This window comes from Dermacentor silvarum, chromosome 2 (genome assembly GCF_013339745.2).
Source record: "Dermacentor silvarum isolate Dsil-2018 chromosome 2, BIME_Dsil_1.4, whole genome shotgun sequence".
NCBI classification, from domain to species: domain Eukaryota; kingdom Metazoa; phylum Arthropoda; class Arachnida; order Ixodida; family Ixodidae; genus Dermacentor; species Dermacentor silvarum.
The window spans coordinates 82080323-82098898 of NC_051155.1; positions in this window are offsets into that span (position 1 = coordinate 82080323).

Genomic DNA, 18576 nt, shown 5'->3' on the forward strand with positions numbered 1-18576 from the left:
GCGTATGTGTAGATCCGACTTTAGAGCAGACCTTAGTACAGTTTCTGGCTGGAACACGCGTTCCCTCTCTGTAGGTAAATTTGACAGTGAAAACAGTGTTCCTAGTTCGGAAGCGATGGGGAATTATATTACACCGGAAGTCCTTGCCCGCAACAATCACTTATCTAGGCGAACAGAAAACTTGTATGTTTCAAATGGTAAAGTGCCGCAGCATTTATTTACCACCGTTCTTGAGGATTACAATCTAGGACACAGTAAGATCATTCGGATACGAATGGTCGTTCTGGCAACATGTTGTCTTGACATTTAGCTACGGACTAAATGCACCGCAGGGCAAATACAAGCACTACATGTTGAAGCGCAACCAACTTTACATCAACTAGCGTGCAGCATCTTCTGTATTCATAATAGCCAATACAAAATAGGAGAATGTTGTACAAGTCAAAACTTCAACGGAAACATCGCGATCTCTATTTTTTGTCACTGTACCTGTTTTGCGCACACATACACATTTTGTGCACAATTTACGAAGTAAACTGTTACCCGTAAACTGTGTTGATTTTTAGTAGTCTCGTTCACTTTACAAAAACGCAAATTACCCGTCTGTGCTTGTTGAAGACGGTTGGATTGTACGACCATCTGTGGCTATGTGAGGGAACAATAGGACTGTGGCACTGTTATTTAGTAAGGGCGTAGGCGCTGTCTCTCTTAACGTTTTGTCCTGCTTTCTTCCTCCTGAAGTATAACGTAACCAATGTGATACGATTGGCTCGCTGCCACGGTGATAATTGCTACTATATGCAGATTCGCACGTTAAGGGGCTTTGCCCGCCGCTATATGGATAGAACGTGTTTTAATTCTATTCGTTTATTGACTTACCATGGCAACAACGTCTACGCATTCCATGACTAAAACGTGCGGACGATTCAGAAAAAGTTCGGCATAGCATATATTGTAGAAGACCATGACATTCATTGCGATTGTTACAATTATTGTGCACGACTAACTGGGCACCAATGCACCAACACTAACTTTATTGTTACCCCCTCAACACTACCATCTAAGCAGCTAGCAGTCAGCAGGTAACCCGCTCAAGTGCATTGATCTCCGTTATTGATCGTTAGAGAGTTCTGAGGATACGCAGTCCTGTCCAGAGGACTTCCAGACGTTCGGTTTCATAGGGACACTGTGGTAGGGTGTGGAAACATGGGAAACATTAATGTGAGGAAATGCGTGGAAACATTAATGCGTGGAAACCTTAATGGCTCGGCAGTGCCGAGCCATTAATACATGTCCGTACTATACACTCATTGGCAGTGCAAATCATTCGCAACCCTGGCACCAACAGGCCATCTTTCTTTGCCCATTGGAGTAAAGATGTAGATGTAGATGCGTTTAGTTAGTGGCACGTACCCACTATGGATTGGTGAGAACAGTGTAAATCAAACGAAAACGATAAATACCAATTGCAAAAAAAAATACTGAACTTAGGAATAGGCAGGAAAAACTCAAGATAGATGGACTGGAGAGAAATATTTAGGAGAATTGTGAAATAAGTCAGAGCACAAATATGAAATGAATCATAGTCAATTTAGCGGTAATAAAAAAACTTTAAACGCTGAGTTTACAACCTAAATAGCATTGACCGTACAATAAAATCTTGCTTACGCACAATCGCTAGAAGCCTTCATCTTCTAGTATTCCGGAAACTAGTGATGAATGCAGCGGAAAAAAACATTGGCTTAATTTTACACTACAACGACAGTGAATACTTCAACCAAGGGTATAATAAAACCTTGCGTTCATGTGCTCCAGCAAATATATTAAAGTGAAATTTTCCCGAAATATTTTCCATCGTATTATATTACGTCTACTGTGTTAAAAACGTTGAAGGGAGAATCAGTTAATCAGTCCAGACGGAAAACGTATTCCTTGAAAACTGATATTTTCCTTAATTTCGTGACTACAGGCCGAATATTGGAAGACCAACCCTTATATATTTTTCATATTTTGAATGAAAGTCGCGGGCTTCAAAATACTTTTGCATCTTCGGGCCCCCGTCAATAATCTTAAAAGCCTCTAAGCTATGTTTGTGGTCCTTTGATAATACAATGTAGACCCTCTTTGCCAACAAAAACAAAATTTAGCTAGAACCTAGCAGTGGCAGTCAAAATGCATGACGTCTCACAGAGCATCATGTTCGGAATTGAAGGTGACGTCACCACCTAGTTGTCTTTCGTTCTTGTGTTTCTTTTTCTTTTTCTTCAGGCTTACTAAGGCTCCATTACCGATAGGATGCCGCTTTTCTCAGATTGGAAAATGTTAATATATGAATGTGGTGAAATCTACTTTCTTTCTTTAGTTTTCCTCTACATCTGATGTAGTGCATATATTCCCATTTCTTGGAGTAGGTTTCTGGAAATTTTTCCCTCCCTTTTTCACAGAAAAGTAGTAAATAAGTAATGCACGAGGAAGAAGTGAAAATGTATTTCTGATCTCCATGATAAAACGGTCACACCTGGCTAATGTTTTATGTAATGTTCGTTTGCAGCTATAGTGTAGGTTTGCATTAGCTTTGTATTGTACGAATTACGTCACTCTCACTTGTTGTCGACGTGTGTTGCCATTGAAAGATGTATGTTCATAGGTTTTTGTTGATGGATCTGTGAAGTCGGAAATAAGCTTCGTGTTGGAAGTCAGTCCTTGTATGCATTCTCCTTATTATTACTTGCCCGTTTTGACGTTTTACTCACTTTAGAAGTACAGGGGTACTGCCTTCCTCAGGCACAGATCACTGTACCCACTCGCCACAACCTCGTCTTTTGAAATCTCCCTGCCACATGTACTCCCTCCGCTCTTTTAATGCTTTAGCGTTCTTAGGCTACCTTGGTCACTGGGTAGGTCACTGGGTAGTTCAGGGGGGTCACTACCCATTCGTCCTACATGGACGAATGGGTAGCTCATCCGGCTGCTGTTCATAAGATGGTTCGAAACCAACGATCGGACCAACTTGGGTAACTGAGTATGTGGCAATGTGTACACATCATAATCATGATCATCATCATCGGCCTATATTTTATGTCCACTGCAGGGCGAAGGCCTCTCCCTGCTATCTCCAATTACCCCTGTCTTGTGCTAGCGTATTCCAACTTGCGCCTGCAAATATCCTAACTTCATCACCCCATCTCGTTTTCTGCCCACCTCGACTGCGCTGTCCTTCTCTTCGTATCCATTCTGTAACCCAAATGGCCCACCGGTTATCCATCCTACGCATGTGTACACACGTGTCACTTTTCAACGCATTTCGTTGACGCCGCCATGGCTCACTGTTGATGCTTGACTGGGTAGGCAGCGATGTACGACAAAACTCCTTGACGCCGACTTGGAGTACTGGGGTATGCGCTACTTGGTCTGCGCTGGCCTCCAAAGTACCTTCTTGACGTCCACTTCGGCCACTGGGTATGTACCAGTAGGTGTGTGCCCCTCTCTACAACGACGAAAAAGATCCCTTAAACTTCGCCGATGTTAAGCGCAATCGAACCCACGTCACAGGAGTTACTCAAGCACCGCAACCCGATGCATTATCAGGCGATGCATTAGCATGCATTAGCAGGCTGAGCAACCAATCCACTGGGTATGTACCGCTTCGCAATGAACGTCTTTCGCCAACGCTTTTAGCGAGCTGCGCCATGAATGAAATGCGTATGCGTGACACTTTAATAAACCTCTCGCCAACATGGTTCACTGAGTATATGCCACTGATTGCGTGGCAAGAGAGAGAAACACGTTTAGCGTTCAAAGGCACCGGCGCGTCACGCTTGTCGTCTCGAAGGCCACACACGGGCTTCTCAGCAGTGCCACTAGATGCTGCAGCGAGACCAGAAAGCAGCGCGAGGAGGAGCTCGGTCGCAGCATGACGCGTTAATCAATATATGGGCACGCACCGGCGCGTCCTGTATTTCGAATGTCACCTGATGCTTCGAGGCGGCGGCGCTCGATGGCGACGAGTGTTCTCGGGGAACCGTGAAGGAGGAGTCCCCGCTGCAGTGCTCGTGTCATGCATAAGTCGGGTCGGCGGTGGCAATACATTGCGTCGCTAAACAAGTTCGGTGCTCACGCATTACCCTCGACAGTCATCGTCAGCTGGCTTCAGCCCCAATTATTTTAACACGAAAGTGTTTTATGCCGGGGTCCACCAAGACTTCACTGACGTATTTCCGTCACGGAAATACGTCATAGAACATAATACAAAGAAAGAAACCAGAAGAAAAAGTTCCACAAACATGCAAAATTTGGAAATCGAACCCACGACCTCTCGGTCCGCGACGATAGATCGCCGAGCGTTTAACCCATTGCGCCACAAACGCATTTGCAGAGAGCAACACAGACGCGCCTTATATATCTAACACTCCTCCGTGTACCCGCGCTCTTGCTCGGGGCGGTGCCGTCGCCTACGAGCAGAAAAGAGAAGTACTGCATTATGACACTAACGCGCACCGACAGTGAACGCTTCGGTGGTCTCAGCACTACGACGCCTCGATGCCAGCATTCGAAGGGACGCTGGCATCAAGAAGCACTACCAACGCCACCTAGGTGGCGTTCACCGTACTCAGCACAGCGGAGCGTGGCCTCCGCAATTAGCTCTGAAAATGTTTCTGAAGTTGATCGCGGAGGCTGCAATTACGACGCGCTGTACGCGCTGATTTGACTCGGTGACGATTCAGTTACGTGCTTTGTCTTGCGCGTTGTATTAGTGTGTCAGTTACGTGCTTCGTCTTTCGCGTTGTGCTAGCGTGTGCAGCGTAGTGCAGCTTCCATATGCACGACGGTTGCTCATGGTCATCGACGTTGGTAGTCGTGATGGAGGAGACGTGCCACCAGGCGTCAGCGTGGGTGCATCAACGCCTAAGGGCGCTTTAGCCACAAAACACCAATAGACATTATATATCAATGTGCAATAAACATTACACTACTTCTGTGAAGACACGTTTCACTTTCGTGTTCTATACCGATTCCTATATAAGAGGGATCAACCACATTTTTTTTCTCCTTACGCTTAAATGCTTATACGCCCCCGATGGCCTTTCCTCCTCACTGCTTGGCTTTTCCTTTTTTTTTACCCTGTTTTGAGTTGGTGCTTTTTCTGTTCACAAGTGAAAGTTTTGGTGGTAAATTAATCATGGTTATTTCAAAATTGGTAATTTTTAGGCTCGTTGTGGTTGCAGGTTTTTAATGCAAGTAATAGATTGCAACTCGCCCCAATTTCAGTTCTATTACAGATATTTCTTTTTTTGAACTGAAACTCGGATAGCGTTTCAGACCTTGCGTATTGCGCTTGGTTATCTGAAGCCATATCTGAGTATTTTGGGTGGATTTCACTTTGAAAAGTTTATGTTTACCTCTGAACATATATACGAACGCACAGCAACGCACAACATTGGTCGACTTCGTGCTCACTGCGAATTGTACTCACAATTTTGCTGAGCCGTCACGGTGAGCGCGCAATCGACCAATGCTGTGCATTGCTGTGCGTTTTTATGTATGTTCAGACGTAAAGATTACGTCACAGTACTATGAAATTGGCAAGTCCAGGAAATACGTTTGCGACGTTCCTTCACCGTTCGAAGTATAGGTTTCCCACTGCGCACTACGAACACTGTACTCGCCGTTATTTGTGATACGTCATCAAATCTGCCTCATAGTAACGCCCAAAGCATATCTAGCATATCTGTAGAACGAACACGTCGTCGGTGCTAAATGATTGTTCGGAGTACTCGCAATAAAATATCTAAAGAACATGTTAGCTCATTGTCTTTAGAAGAGTTGTGTCACCTAGTTCCCGGTTAGCATATTTGCCGGATTCAGAGTAAATGTTTCTGCGATGTGCTATGGAAGAACTGGCATCTCTCTGTCCGTCAACAAAGTGAATCGTGTTCTTTTAAGTACACGATCTACTTTTACTCCAATCTTTTAGCAGCATTGCAGGAATCACGAGAGCGTTGGCAAGAAGGGCAAATCATTCAATATAGGACAGCATACTCAACCCAATAAAAAAATCCAGTTATCGAATTGCTAGTTTAACATCTTTATATGTCAAGATGTAGAATCTCGCATGTATCGTGTATTTTTTATGTAAATATTGCTCGTTGTTTCAACATACCATCCAGTTGTGAGTGGACCATACAGGTTAAGTGCTGCCTGCAAATAATTTTCGCAAACGCCTACGCACATCGGCTTAACTATAAAGGTAAGGTTTAATTTGGCTGTTCACAACTAATCGAGGCTTTGCTAATTCTGCGTCACACTCGCTGCAACGACTGCACGTATAGTTGCAAAAAAACTGAAATCCGAATCAAAATGATGATTCGGAAGAAGAGAGTCCATGCATCAGAAAACACAGTGGAAAATCTTCAAGTATGTGGTGAACAGTTGAAGTCGCAAAAATGCGATACTCTGCTCTAAACGAAGTGTCTGACTAGCATTTCAGTACACACTGAAGAAGAAGTCGTCGCATAAATAAAAAGAGCTTGAAGGGAATCCAATTTTGCAAAAGGGCTTTGCACAGCCTGTCTGTAGAGATTATGGGCGAGCAAGAAAATCATGTAGTACCTTGTGGCCCCCTAATCTTGCAACGCGACGACACGAATAAAAAACGAAAGCTCTATGCAGTGATTCATTGTATATTGCGATCTATTGTTAATTCGTAGTATTTAAAGCCGTGCTGCGTGCTCGTCTGTGCCTGTGCCGCCATGTCACGTGCCATTTCCGTCGTTGTTCGCTCGCGTTGATTCATCCATGTTTTCAAGCGGCGTGTCCGCGTTTGTATTGTTAACGTATCCTCGTCGCCATATCAGTGGTTGACGCAGATGATGGCATCGTCGACGACCAAAAACAACTTGATTTATTAACGATGCATTCGGATTACATGATCAGCATCTCGGCGGGCGCGTCCTCACGCCTCGCACGCTCGTCGTCACGTGATATCCTTTCTCCCGCCTCTACCGCCAGTCGCTCAAAGTATTTATCTCGCTTGCCGGCAGGTGCCGGTAGTCCCTCAGCTAACAGTGAGCCACGCCTTCGTCTAGCTTTGCAATGTGTAGCACAGTTTCACTGACTCTTGGAAAAGCATACCTAATATACTGTATACTGTACAGGACAATGAGACACACAACAGGTGGTAGTTACTGACAAAAGCAGATGCACGCTTTCTTATTCTGAATCAAGATAACCCCGCTGATGGAAACATTGCCTGTCGTACTGCTTAAAACGAGCCACGTTTTTCTCATAAACGTGAATTTATACTTTAATTGTTGACTGAAAGTCGCTAAAAATGACCTCTAGTGCCCAACGCGGCAGAAACCTGAAGATCCATATGAGGTTTACCACGTGACCTACTCGTGTACGTGGTTCCTGGTCTATTTATTAGTATTGAAATGCCGTATACCTTTTATTGTTACAGTATTTTTCTAACTTACATGGTGCAGATAAGCCTTCGTTTATAGGGAGTAGAAAAGTGGCGCTGCCTTCGTCTCCGTTTTCGATGAGTTGGCTTGAGTCGTCTATTGACAGAATGGCGACGGCGGGGGCCAGCCAGCCATGGCGCAGACGTGTACTTGGGGGAAAACGCGATACAATAATAAGAAAGGTCCGTACGACAACGCAAACTTATTGTGCCAGCTTGTTATTTTCAAAAGTGGCTCAAAAGGTCAAAACGTAGGTGGTGAACCACAGTTGCACTCACTCCTGTGAAAGCAGAACGATGGGTGGCTTTCAGAATTTGCGAGGTGGGCTATCGGCATTGGTTACACTTCTCAGCGCTGTTGGAGGAGTTACTCTTGCTTTTTTAGAGGCTACTCGGATCGAAAAATTCTGCTTACAAAATATCCACGCGCTTTTTGAAGTAACCGCTGCAGGTGTAAGCACTACCGAGGGTGAGTTTTTCGTTGCGCCATAAAAAAGTGGGCCCTTAAAAATCGGTTGTCAGGCCCTTTAAAGTTCAAAAAAATGTGGTTGATCCCTCTTATATAGGAATCGGTATAGAACACGAAAGTGAAACGTGTCTTCACAGAAGTAGTGTAATGTTTATTGCACATTGATATATAATGTCTATTGGTGTTTTGTGGCTAAAGCGCCCTTAGGCGTTGATGCACCCACGCTGACGCCTGGTGGCACGTCTCCTCCATCACGACTACCAACGTCGATGACCATGAGCAACCGTCGTGCATATGGAAGCTGCACTACGCTGCACACGCTAGCACAACGCGAAAGACGAAGCACGTAACTGACACACTAATACAACGCGCAAGACAAAGCACGTAACTGAATTGTCACCGAGTCAAATCAGCGCGTACAGCGCGTCGTAATTGCAGCCTCCGCGATCAACTTCAGAAACATTTTCAGAGCTAATTGCGGAGGCCACGCTCCGCTGTGCTGAGTACGGTGAACGCCACCTAGGTGGCGTTGGTAGTGCTTCTTGATGCCAGCGTCCCTTCGAATGCTGGCATCGAGGCGTCGTAGTGCTGAGACCACCGAAGCGTTCACTGTCGGTGCGCGTTAGTGTCATAATGCAGTACTTGCTCGTAGGCGGCGGCACCGCCCCGAGCAAGAGCGCGGGTACACGGAGGAGTGTTAGATATATAAGGCGCGTCTGTGTAGCTCTCTGCAAATGCGTTTGTGGCGCAAGGGGTAAACGCTCGGCGATCTATCGTCGCGGACCGAGAGGTCGTGGGTTCGATTTCCAAATTTTGCATGTTTGTGGAACTTTTTTTTCTGGTTTCTTTTTTTGTATTATGTTCTATGACGTATTTCCGTGACGGAAATACGTCAGTGAAGTCTTGGTGGACCCCGGCATAAAACACTTTCGTGTTAAAAACAATACTGGAGCTAAAAGGGACGCCCTACTGAATGGCTCCGAAATGATGTGACCACCAGGCGTTATGTAATGTTAACCAAAATACGCCCGACGAGGCCGGGAATTGAACCTGTCACCTCGTATTTAGCAGCATGACGCCAAAGCCAGTGTGTGACAGCTGTCACTAACTCTATGCGGTGTGAAAATACTTCCCGCTAAAACCATGCTATTATTCACTTAGCAAGCAGAAGCGGATGAGAGCATAGAAAATTGCTTTAAGATATTGAAATGAATATTTGTAATATGTACCGTGACGTAATGTATCCACGTTTGGTTATCAATATATTCATAAACATTACTATGCAATTCCACCGTCATGTCCTGGCGTATGTTGGGATATTATAGCACCGATTGCCTGACCACTGGCGTTAGTGAGGCCTTCTGTGCACAAAAACATTGCGCCATACAAACTTAATCTTGGTCTCGCACACGCCGGAGGAATCAACAAGCTGACAGACACTAGGTCTGTGGCGGAGGCAAAGGTGACACCTAGATGAAAGAACGTGAAATAACGAAAATTTTTGTGTTCTGTACTTTTGTATCTTTCGCTCTCGGAAGAGTTTAACTTGTTTCTACATTTTTAAATATTTTGCCCTCCTGCTTAGAGCTTCTGGCCTCCAGTATTCAATAAATAAATAAATAAATAAATAAATAAATAAATAAATAAATAAATAAATAAATAAACAGAATTAACAAAAAGCGGTGGTGGTGCGAGGAAAAAAAAACAGTGACGAGGACGTAATTTAGGTAAGAAATACGGATTGACCCCTTCAGGCGAAACAGAAGTGTTGATCACGTGCTGAAATGTGATCATGTCATTAAACTATTTGAAGGACATAGTATGAGATGGCATGGGCCATCAGGTGTAACGAAGACATTCTTGTCGTTCACGAAACCAACTGTCATTGTGGTTCCTGGAATCTACGCGTACTGGGAACAAAGTTACGGGAAAGAGCAAAAGTTCGCAACGTGAAAGCATTCACTGACGTCACCAATCTCTTACTCTGCTTCATTGATGTTGTGTAGAACGCTTTAAGTAATAACCTATTGTGATTTCGAATGAACCTCACGCACTGTAACAGAAACATGCGCCGCTCAATGTTTACGCGTGCCATCAAGCTGAGCGTGCTGCAGGCTACTTGCCTCCTCCACGGCCATCACGAGTTACAACGCCGCCCTGATTAGAAACCCGATATTACCGCCTTTCAACCTCCCGTCGTTCTAGATTAACACCCTGGATGATGAGCGGTGGCCGATCGCTACCCTTCTGCATGCTGCGTTCTCTAGGCGGATATCATTGACAGGGTTATTCCTTACTCATGTGCTGCGGGACAGCTGAAATTGAAACTCTAACTTCCACTCTGTAAATGAATTGGCCAGCTTTCTGAGGCAACAATTAACGACAGTTACTGAAGAGGCCAAAGTGGCGTTCAAGCGAAAGCCAAATCTTTAGCATTGCTTTACTTAACATCTGTTCAGTCATATAACCTGGGTTTGTAGGTTGTTCGAATGGATGCGTGTAATTGCAGCTTCTTAACGAGGTCATTGACTGTAAGCTTCGGAATTCGGGCGCTGAGTGTGTGTAAGCATTTTTTTTTGCGTCGACCACTTGCTTCTAAGGCTTGCTTTAGTTACAAAAAAATGCCCGGCATGGATCTTGAGAGTTGCTTGCTTTAAGTCAACACATGATAATGGAAAAAAATGCTAGTAGGCATATGTTACAAACAGCAACTCGTTTCCTCTGATGTTATGCAGCTCTAAATGAAGACTTACGAATCAAATAGCGTGAAAAAGTCCTCGTTTAAAAACCAGCCCTATATACTGAAAAAATGCAAAGTTACTAATTCCCTAGAGTTAAATAAATAAGCGCCTTGAAGCCTCCTAACACTAATCTTCATTTGCAAAGCGTTCTTTTTTATGCTTCTTTGGCTTAGAATATTACGCGCAACTATTATTGTATCTGAACATTGAAACATTACATACAGTTTCACTGCACTATCTATGACTTAATCAACCCACTTCGTTAAGGTGAAAACCTTATATGTCCCATGGTGAAGTCTCCGCATGAAGACCGTTTCAAAACCGCGTCATCGCCGGGAAATGGTCCACTTAGGATAAGAAGCGATCAAACCCTACAATCCCTATTCGCGTTAACCCTTCCACTGTTGGTATCATCATCATCAGTCTATATTTATGTCCACTGCAGGACGAAGGCTTCTCCCTGCGATCTCCAATTACGCCTGCCTTGCGCTAGCTGATTCCAACTTGCCCCTACAAATTTCCTGACTTCATCACCCCACCAAGTTCTCTGCCGTCCTCGACCACGCTTCCTTCTCTTGGTATCTATATCTGTAATTCTAATGATCCACCGGTTATATATCCTACGCATTACATGGCCTGTCCAGCTCCATTTTTTTCTCTTATTGTACATTAGAATATCGGCTATCCCTGGTTGCTCTCTGATCCACACCGCTCTCTTCCCGTCTCTTAACGTTAGGCCTACCATTTTTCATTCCATCGCTTTTTGTGCGGTACTTAACTTGTTCGCGAGCTTCTTTGTTAACCTCCAAGTTTCTGCGTCATATGTTAGCACCGGTAGAATACAATGATTGTACACTTTTCTTTTCAACGACGGTGGTAAGCTCCTAGTCAGGATTTGGCCTTGCCTGCCGTATGCACTCCAACCCAATTTTATTCTTCTGTAATCTTCCTTCTCATGACCAGGGTCCCCTGTGAGTAATCGACCTAGATAAACGTGCTAAGCTTCACAGACACTAAAGGCTGATTGGCGATCCTGAATTCCTATTTCTTGCCAGGCTATTGAAGACTATTTTTGTCTTCTGCATAATAATCTTCAACCCAACTCTTACACTTTCTCGGTTAAGATCCTCAGTCATTTGTTGTAATTCATCCCCATTGGTCCTGAATAGGACATTGTCATCTGCAAAGCGAAGGTTGCTGAGATATTCGCCGTCGATCCTCACTCCTAAGCCTTTCTAGTCTAAGAGCTTCAGTACTTCTAAGCATGCAGTGAATAGCATTGGAGAGATTGTGTCTCTTTGCCTGACCCCTTTCTTGATAGGTAACTTTCTACTTTTCTTGTGGAAAACCAAGGTAGCTGTGGAATCCTTGTACATATTTGCTAAGATATTCGCGTATGCCTCCTGTACTCCTTTATTACGCAATGCCTCTATGACTGCTGGTATCTCTACTGAATGAAATGCCTTTTCGTAATGTATAAAAGCCATATAGAGAGGTTGATTCTACTACGCACATTTCTCGATTAGCTAATTGATGACGTGGATATATATTTTTGATCCATCCCTTCCTGAAGCCAGCCTGTTCTCTTGATTGGCTGAAGAGAAGTGTTGCCCTGATTTCATTGGCAATTATCTTGGTGAATATTTTATACAATACTGAATACAACCTCGTGGGTCTATAATTCTTCAATTCTTTAACGACTCCCTTATTATGGAGTAGTATAATTTTGGTGTTGTTCGAGCTCTACGGTACACTTGAAATAGTGAGGCCGCAAGCTTTTCAAGCATATCTGCTTAATCTTGCGATGGTGGGATCATGCGAAGAAGCGATAATGCGCACAAAACCGCGATTAAGCGTGGAAAACGCAAGTTAACTGAAGGGATAATGGGTATACATAGAGGTGAATGAGGTGGATTAAGAGTGAATTCATGGTGAATTCAACGGCTTTAGTTGAGTTATAAGTGTGAAACGAAACGTAATGTTAGGATAGAGTGAGCTGAGATAATGAATAGTAAATGACAGTGACTGAAGGGTGAGCGAATGCGAATCAAGTGGTGATAGGGTGAACAAAGAGTGATAAAAATTGGAAATTGTAAGTAATAGAGCAAACCAAGTGTGATAGAAATAAAACCGAGATGCTAGTGTGATAGAAGGTGAACCATAAAGTGATAGGGTGAATGAAGAGTGAATCAATTGGCAATTAAGACTGAATCAAAGTATTATGGGAGTGGGAGAGTGACTTGCAAAAAATATATGTCAGATTAGAGGGTCCAAGTTGGAGTGACTCAGCGGAAAAAGTGCTGAGTGAAGGTTATAGTTGGGTGAAATATAGGAAGGGTGGCATGCAAAAAAACATGATGACTTGCAAAAATGACTGTAAATTGTGGTTTCAGAGTGATGATGACTTAGCAAAAAAACGTGCTTAGTCACGGCCCGAGCTTGGTGAATGAAGGATCACTTGCAAAAATGACTACAAAATATGGGCAAGGAGTGAAAATGGCTAAGCAAGAAGCACTGAGTCACGGTCAGGGTTTGGTGAAGTAAGGATGACTTGCAAAAAATGTGGTTGATCCCTCTTATATAGGAATTGGTATAGAACACGAAAGTGAAACGTGTCTTCACAGAAGTAGTGTAATGTTTATTGCACATTGATATATAATGTCTATTGGTGTTTTGTGGCTAAAGCGCCCTTAGGCGTTGATGCACCCACGCTGACGCCTGGTGGCACGTCTCCTCCATCACGACTACCAACGTCGATGACCATGAGCAACCGTCGTGCATATGGAAGCTGCACTACGCTGCACACGCTAGCACAACGCGAAAGACGAAGCACGTAACTGACACACTAATACAACGTGCAAGACAAAGCACGTAACTGAATCGTCACCGAGTCAAATCAGCGCGTACAGCGCGTCGTAATTGCAGCCTCCGCGATCAACTTCAGAAACATTTTCAGAGCTAATTGCGGAGGCCACGCTCCGCTGTGCTGAGTACGGTGAACGCCACCTAGGTGGCGTTGGTAGTGCTTCTTGATGCCAGCGTCCCTTCGAATGCTGGAATCGAGGCGTCGTAGTGCTGAGACCACCGAAGCGTTCACTGTCGGTGCGCGTTAGTGTCATAATGCAGTACTTCTCTTTTCTGCTCGCAGGCGGCGGCACCACCCCGAGCAAGAGCGCGGGTACACGGAGGAGTGTTAGATATATAAGGCGCGTCTGTGTAGCTCTCTGCAAATGCGTTTGTGGCGCAATGGGTTAAACGCTCGGCGATATATCGTCGCGGACCGAGAGGTCGTGGGTTCGATTTCCAAATTTTGCATGTTTGTGGAACTTTTTCTTCTGGTTTCTTTCTTTGTATTATGTTCTATGACGTATTTCCGTGACGGAAATACGTCAGTGAAGTCTTGGTGGACCCCGGCATAAAACACCTTCGTGTTAAAATGACTTTGCAAAGGCGTCGTCGTGTGGACTCGAACGCTATTACCATGGTATGGTACTCCACACACATGGAAAATCATCAAAGCGCAAAGCACCAACAAATTCAAAAAGAGTATGCTGCATCCTTAACAGCAAAAAAAACAACTAAAGTTTAATTGAGCATATTCCTTAATTTACTACCGCCATCAACTCCTGCGGTTGCTCCTAAGCAGCGTGCACACACTTCAGCGTTGCACCTCACTGAAAAATACTGCACCTGGAGAGCGCGACTACGCCACTGGCAGTGATTGGTTGTCGTCCCACAAACCCGCCCCGCCATGTGGAGCTGATTTCGGTGCCTGCGCACTTTAGGAATCCCGGTAACGAAGCAGCAAATGACCGCGCCCGAGGTCTCATGAACCGGGTGGTAGCGGAATTGGACTCGAGCTCTTCCTGGGAGTTGTATGCACTCGTTTAGCGAGTTGACCTAGTGCATATCGCGCTGAACACCAGTTATACCCCCGACCTCAGCAATCCCTTGACAATTATCGCTAAATATTTTGGCACTACATGCAGACCCGCACCCTTCCCTCCCCTTTACTTCCTCTCCCGCATCCATCCGGGAGCATATACACCCTCTCCTGTACTCTATGCACCCACCCCTAATGCTACATTCACGCACATTCTCCTTGACTGCGCGGAGGACCCTCCACGGTGGGGCCCGGAGCTGCTGACGACCTAGGAAGAATGGGAGACTGCTGCGCTCGAGGGACCCGGCTAGGCAGAAGATCACCACTGGCCCGCGTCATGGAACTACATGAAATCGCAAACGTGTAGTGCAGTGGGGTCGTGCGGGGACCCTTGGACCTACGTGCCCTAATCCCTTGGTTAAATAAAGTTGCTTCTCTCTCTCTCTCACTCAGCAGCTTACCTACGAATAAGCACTGCAATGCTGCAAAGCGGCAAAGTGCGCAAGGCAGGATAGGAGAGAAAAGAAAAACAACCGTGCCTCTTCACTTTACCACCGGTAGCACTAAGATAAAATCAATAAAGCCTTATTATTCTGGATAGAAAATTGCTCCGCCTCGCAAGAGCTAATGTGTGCTCCAGCCGCTACCGCGCAAAATTGTCCAAAACCTACTGCACCGGCTATTTAGCTTCTGGAAATAAACGAATAATAATTCGATTGAAAAGCTAAGAGCCGAAGCCGCTCTTTGCTTCACATTTATAAAGCACCGTGGTTTTGAAAGGATCTAGATAAAGCGCAACCTCCAGAACCGAAAAGACAACACTGAGCAAAATTTTCTTCTTCATGTCAGCACGTGGTTGTGGTGCATGTGCGGTTGTTTAGTAAAATGGTTAGAAGACTAAACATTGCATGACTTACTGCGGAAAGTATTGTGCCAGCTATAAGGCCACTGCTTCGCTTTAACGGCGAACCTGCATATTTTTCTTCACCCCTTTATGCTGGCGTTGGTGGCTAAGAAAGCCGTGAATCGAACCGACCAAGGAAGACCGGAAGAAGAAGAAGAAGGCCACCATCTTTGGCTGTCCGAGCTGCCAGGCGCTTTCCCAAGTTCTTGCTAAAAAACATCGACCACCAGCGCATTGGGTAACCAGAGCCAGCTAAAGCACATATCTGCGTGAGCACCTTACGGGCTATCTAACCGGCAGGACAACAAGACATGCAGATCTTTCGGGCTGAGCTGACACCGCATCCTCGAGGCAGCCTGTCGGCTCCGGCCCTGTCCGAATACTACTTGATGCCACCTCTTGCCCTGACTTGCACCGCCGTCAGCCACGTACCCGACCAAGCGCCGGTTCCAGCGACAACGGCCTCGCTCCGGTCATGTGCGGTCGGCTCGCAGTCATCGCCGACGCCACATCACGAACTGATACCGGATACCGAGCGAGACCACGGCACCGCTACGGGTTCCACGGACACCAGCCTCCTGCGTCGTCCACAAGGGAAGTTGCTGACACCACAACCCCTCAAGCGTCTCATTTCGGCCGCGGTGTTGGTTGCGGGCATCGTGGCCGCGTTACTGATCACGGAACGGCTCTTCCAGAGCAGTGGACTCGCCGAGGACCCGAGCTTCACGGAAGCGGCGCTGCGGCCCTTGGTAGACAAATCGCCCTCGGAACCGCGTGGTGCGTCACGTAACTACCCGGTTGGTGTTACTGACGAGGGAGAAACGACACACATCATGACCAGGTATACCGAAACTGATGAGGGAGAGAATGAGTCTACGGAGAGCACAGTGCCGATCACGACTTCAACGCGCCGCTCTCAAAACCGAACGCGTCGTCGACGTTCTTCGAGCTCCCGGCGCAGCCGACGCCGTGCTTCGAGGACCAACGTTGGGTCTCATAGGCGGGCGCGTTCCTCGAAGAAAACGTCGCGAACATTGCACTTGACAACCACTCCCACTCGTCTTCCGTCAAGTAGAGGAAAAGGGAAACAGTCCCGGCGCCATCACACAAAAAAGGTCAAGCAGTTCCGGCACTCTCGCACGGCTTTCGACGCTCGACATGGCAGATTGCTTGCAGTTACACGGGAAGGCAATCGAACGTCTTCGAAGAAAATGTCATTACCTGCAGCAGTACTACCGAGAATAAGCAGCGGTAACAGTGCAGAACTCGCTGTTATAAACTAGGAAAGCGCAGCCTGAATGTTTCTTTGCGAACGCATGGAGATAGAGAAGTTTCTATTCAGGGCAATGTGCTTTAACCTTTCAGGCATCACTGCCATAGTCACAGCTCTTCAGGGCACTTGTTGGAGTGTAAATTAATAAACGTACCACACAGAGAAGATTGCTCTGAATAAAAGAATGCTCGGCTTGATGTTCTTTATTCAGACATATTTGCGCTGTACCGAAATTTGGCAGAGCATGATTCCTGCACCAAATGTTAAACGCAATAAGCTTATTTCGATACCATCATTGCATTTTGCTTTGTTCGTATATAAAACAAAGTGTTATACTGTGTAACCTATGTGTTACACCTCTACAATAAGTTCAATAACAAGTGGTCTGTAATTACAGGCATTGGTGTGTAGGGGAGAAATAAAGTAAGAGAGATATATGAACTGGAGGATATTATGCTCTGATTTATTCGTAAATATGAAGAACGGAGATGCGCTTACGGGCACAACCTTATTGATGAAAAACTATGAGGGCGCTCAAGCTTCGTCTTTAAGAGTGGAACGCGACCGCATGCACAGATCCCGGACTGCTTCTCACGCTTCCCGGCAACTGCAGCTTATGAAACCGTAATGTTTTCTGGTAGAAACGCGGCCTCTTGCGTGGACCGATCCCGAAGGTAGTGCACAGCCGTGCCAAAAAAAGTTACGTCATCTTCAGATTTCCAGTATTGTTGGCACTTTCAATATTTAAGTCTTATAAGATTTAACATAGAAGGCATGCGCTGTCGGTGTTTCGCTTCATGACATTTGTTTGTGGGTTGCCATGCTCAAAGTTCCAAGGAATAACTTTGTCAAGAATGTAAGACAAGGTATGAGCAACTTTACTGATAGAATGGTGTCGCAATATAACCCGCATATACTACATCTCATATGGCAAAGCGTGGCATATCTTCATCATCCCCATCGTCAGCCTATATTTATGTCCACTGCAGGACGAAGCCCTCTCCCTGCAGTGTGATCTCTAATTACCCCTGCCTTGCGCTAGCTGATTCCAGCTTGCGCCTGCAAATTTCCTAACTTAATCACCCCACCTAGTTTTCTGCCGTCCTCGACTGTGCTTCCCTTATTTTTTTATCCATTCTGCAACTGTAATGGTCCACCGGTTATGCATCCTACGCATTACATACATATACAACAGTTCGCTCACTGACAATGCCGCCTACACCGACAGCATATTTCCTGCGAAACGGGGCCCTTAGCGCTCTCACGGTAAAAAAGCGGTATTGAAAAAAAAACACAAAAAAAGGAGTCGAAATATTGCACTCGACCGCGCAAGGCTTAAGACACAGCGAAGCTGGCCGATTTAATGGCGTTTTCTTGGCTGTAGCGAGGTCAGCTCACGAGGCTGCACTCTACTCGGGATCTTGTTGCCGCTCTTTCTTGTTCTCCCTTTCCCTGGCCGCGTATTCTGGATCTTCTCGTCGCGGCCGTTGTGGCTCTCGTACAGCGGCAAGCCTCGCTTCTCGAATCGCCGCTTCTTCTTCGGGAGTACGTACTATCTTTATACAACCCACGGCTACATCTGAAAGAGCGCCGCCGCGCACCTTGTTACATAGCCGTTGCTCGCTGTCGGCGCATGCGCAATGCCCATGGCAGTCTTAGAATGAACTGAATGAGTTGCTAGACGGGTCTCCCCATCCTTACTAGGCTGGAGGAAGCCTTGCAAAGTAGTGGCAAACCACACACATAGTTTCCGGGCGCTCGGGATTTCTTCGCGCTGTTCTGCGGAGTATCGCGATGAATTCAACCAGCCACATTCAAAAGCCTCCGGATCTTCATTTCTTCTC